Raw genomic sequence first — 4,362 nt, forward strand, 5'->3', positions numbered from 1 at the left:
TTTTTTGCTTTTGGTTTTTGAGATATGGTTTCACTGTGTAGCCTTGGCTGTCCTGGAATTCATTCTGTAGTACAGACTGGCCTTGAACTTGGAGATCTGCCTGCCTCTGCCTCCTAAGAGTTGGAGTTAACTGTAACTAAAGTGCTTATACAATATTGTCCAGTTCTTAGCAGTTGGCCAAAACCCAAGTCTGCATCAATGTTGTATACTCTGAAGATGAGACAGACTCTAACCAATAACAACAGCTAGAAATACAAAAAGATGGCTCCTGAGATACATTCTGTGAGCTGCTAACAGAGACAGGTGTGACCCAGGAGTTTTTGTTATTTTGTTTTTCATCTTTTGAGGAGTAGGCAGGACCATCAGGATTTCCCTTAATTTCTTGGAAGGAAAGTCAAGTGCACATGTGGTTCCTCCTAACTATACTAGTCTCTTCACAACAAAACCCTTATAATTTAATTCCTCAATTGTCCACTTGAAACAAGGATCCTCTCCAAAGCCACCACTGACTATCACATTCCATGATTCTACCATGTCTGTCTTAGCACATTTTTAAGTATGCTAAAACTGTTCATATTTAAAACTACTTTACATACAAAAAGATATGAGAAGGAGCCAGGCAGTGGTGGTGCAAGCCTTTAATCCCAGCACTTGGGAGGCAGAGGCAAGTGGATTTCTGAGTTTGAGACCAGCCTGGTCTGCAGAGTGAGTTCCAGGCCAGCCAGGACTACACAGAGAACCCTGTCTCGAAATAAAAGATCTGAGAAGGCAGGGACCACGCCTGTTTTGCAGTCTACCATATTCCCCAGGCAAACACAGTCAGATGGCACTCCAGAAACACTGAGATGAGTAAAAAGTTGGGACTGCATCTCAGATTTGAAGGATCAGCATTACATGAGCTCCTGAGAGAAACACAACTCTTAGGCTCAACCCCAAACTTAATAAATCAAACTCTAGAGGTAGGCAGCCCAGCAAACCCTCCCTGATCACAGCAAACTTTGAGAACTTCTGCCTTAAATGTATCAAGTATCAAAATGCACTGTAACACTTGAAAAATATATAATACAAAGCTTTGTAACAATCACCCAATTATTTACTAAATATATTAAGCTACTGTGCAAGAAAAACAAAAAAGTAGCCCCTGCTAGTAATCTCCAGCTCACAACGGCCCAGTGTTCTCCCTCTTCACCCTTCTCACACACTTACTGTGTGTACATCTCTAACAAGCGAGAACAACTCTAGTTAGTTGAATATGAAGCTTAAAACACAATAATGCCTAATTATCTGCTGTGGTCTGAATGTGTTTCTCCCAAATTCATATGTTAAATACCTATTCTAGCCTGTAAGAGGATGTATAAGGAGGCGGGGCCTTCATAAAAGTAGTTAGATCCACTAGCCAGAACTGTCTGAATGAGACTAGTGCTTTCATATAAAAGAACCCCTAGGGAACAACCTTACTCCTCCATCACAGGAGAAACAGGAAAACATGCCATCTATGAACCAGGGCAGAAATTCCCTCTAGACACCGGGCGTGGTAGTGCATGCCAGCACTCAGGAAGCTTGTGGCAGTAAGACACCCTTCAGTTGGAGACCAGCCAGTACGACATGACAAGCTAGAGCTATGTAACAAGACTACCTTAAACAAGAAAGGGGGACTCAGGATGTCTCTGCTAATATGCACAATATTTGCCTAATATGCACAAAGGTCTGGGTTCAATATGCAGCTCTACATAAACCAGGTGTTGTGGCACGTACCTAAAATCTCAGCACTAGAGAGGCTGAGGCAGGTAAATCAGGAGTCCAAGACCATCCTCCACTACACAGTGACTTTTAAACCAGCCTGCATTGAGACTTGTTGTAGCGGAGTAGAAAAAGGAGGAGTTGGGGAAATGATAGTATAGATGCTATCCTTGAAAGCACAAGGATCCTCAGGACACACATAAAAAAGCTCAGCATGGCAATGTGTGCCTGTAAGCCTGGTGCTAGGAGGCAGGGACAGGCAGATTCCTGGAGCACATTGACCAGGCCAGTCTAGTCAAATGGACAAGCTTCCGATTCAGTAAAGGATCCTGTCTCAAAAAATTACATAAATAAGGAGAGCTGGAGAGATGGCTCATCAGTTAAGCACACTTGCTGCTCTTTCAAAGAACCAAGGCTCAATACCCACTACCCAAATAATATTACAACTATGTATAACTCCAGTTCCAAGGGACCTGACACCATCTTCTGACCTCCACAGGCACCAGGCACACATGTAGCACACATCATATACACAGGCAATACACAGGCAAATTACTCATACATATTTCTAAAAACAAAAAAAAAATTTTAAAAATTCTGGCCTCCACATATACACATGCATGCATGCATGCATGCATGCATACATACATACATACATACATACATATATATATATACACACACATATATATATATATATATATAAAAGAAAGCCCCTTTCAGACAATGAGTGTGCTGGTCCCTGTCCCTGGATATTCTATGCTCCAAAGTTCACGAAAATTTCTGTTTATTAGCCAGCCAGCTGATGGTATTTTGTTATAGCAACCTAAATGGACTAAGACAATATCTTTCTCACCACACTTCCTATTATTCTTCCATCCTTCCAGGTAGTAAACAGGTAATCCTTCACTATAAATCTTTTTTCCCCCCAGAGACACAGTTTCTCTGTGTAGCCCTGGCTCTTCTAGAACTCTGTAGACCAGCCTAGCCCCAGGGACCCATCTGTGTCTGCCTTTCCAGTGCTGGGACTAAAGGAACACCCAGCTTTTACAACCTATCTTAAATCTCTTCCTAGTCACACTTCAAGTGAAGTTTTCTTCTTCTTTCCCAAATGACCCACGTAAATTCTATTCACCTTTTAGGACAAAAAAAAAAAAAAAAAATTACTCTTTTGACTCTCATTCAGTCTCAGTGGAAAGGCCTGCAATTTCCAAAAGTCTTACAGCCAGGTATCTTCTCCAGCAAGATGGCTCTCTAGTCTGAGAAGAGTCATCACTACATCTTACTCTGCTCCTTTTTGCACCAAAAGACACTTCAACTCACCCTGAGTAATTTCAGTGGAAGACTGCATTTGTCTGGTGGGGACATGAGATCATAAATCAAATCATTCAAGTGTCTACCTGACCTGGGCACTGGGAATCCAGGGAGTTAAGTAAGGCCCAGTTGTTCCCAGACTCTCAGATCAGCACACAGTGACAGTGGTACAAGTGAGAGGCAGTCACTGGGATAAGACAATGGAGGATCGGCAGAGTCGGGTGAGTCAGGGAATGTTTCCCAGTTAAATGACCAAACAGTAAGTTACCTTCCTAAAATCAGATGGAGGGGAATACAACCTAGGAAACTATGATTAGCAAGAAGTCTTTTTGACTAGAATGTATTATTCCTCCCAGAGATCAAAATTAGGGGATTTTTGTTGCTGTTGTTGTTGTTGTTTTTTTTCAAGACATGGTTTCTCTGTGTAGCTCTGTCTGTCCTGAAACTCACTCTGTAGACCAGGTTGGTCTTGAACTCAGAAATCTGTCTGCCTCCCAAGTGCTGGGATTAAAGGCGTACGCCACCACTGCCAGGTCAAAATGTAGTTTTTTTGTATATGATGGAACAAGGCTTTCAATATATACACTGCAAAACACGGGTAACTCACTTAAAAAGGGACTGTAGTCACAGCCATTTTGAAGCAGACGAAAATTTGCAAATAAAGGGTTTCTCCAAGAAAGGACAGAAAAGGCAAGACAAATGCAACCTTTAGAAGGAAGGTATTGGAAAGACGGTCATAATCTGACTGCCAAGCTGATATTCAGACCTCAAATGCCCTTGGTCTCTGCCTCCAAACAAAAACAAATCATGTGCTCTGAGCAACAACTGTCAAGCCTACAAATTACAAAAGATTCTTAATTCCCAAACAGTAACTCCACACGAAAACACATACGAAATAGAAATCTCACAACCTTTTTGGCTATTTCTGTCAAAAGGTCTGATGATCGCATAAGGCTACAAGATGTACTCTGTAACACGCCCCACTGGGGTTTTTGCAATGACACTAGGTAGTAAAGCTTCCAGACTATTCTTCCATACCGCCAATCTCCCCTCATTTCCCCACTCCAAAACAGAAAGGAGAAAGAAAGGCTACAAATCTGTACGTGCCCGCCCAACAGCTCCCGGGAAGCAACTGCCTTCAAATTGCTCCTGCTTAGCCCCCTGAAGCCTGCAGAAGGAAATGGGGACAGTTGTGTGAGCCGGCGACGGAGGACATCCGACGAGGGGCAAAGGAAATGCGGATGGTCGAGGACCAAGGGGAAGAGAGGGGGAGCCGGAGATAAAATGGTGAAGGGGGTTGAGGAGGGA

At 42.8% G+C, this 4,362-nt stretch overlaps 1 protein-coding gene across 1 annotated transcript in view; it reads right to left on the reverse strand.

Annotated features, from left to right (window-relative positions):
- The window catches only part of Zyg11b (zyg-11 family member B, cell cycle regulator), a 58,286-nt gene that overhangs the window by 53,415 nt on the left and 509 nt on the right, over window positions 1-4,362 (reverse strand). The gene's annotated exons all lie outside the window — the stretch shown is intronic.

The sequence above is a fragment of the Mastomys coucha genome, unplaced genomic scaffold (genome assembly GCF_008632895.1).
Source record: "Mastomys coucha isolate ucsf_1 unplaced genomic scaffold, UCSF_Mcou_1 pScaffold18, whole genome shotgun sequence".
NCBI classification, from domain to species: Eukaryota; Metazoa; Chordata; class Mammalia; order Rodentia; family Muridae; genus Mastomys; species Mastomys coucha.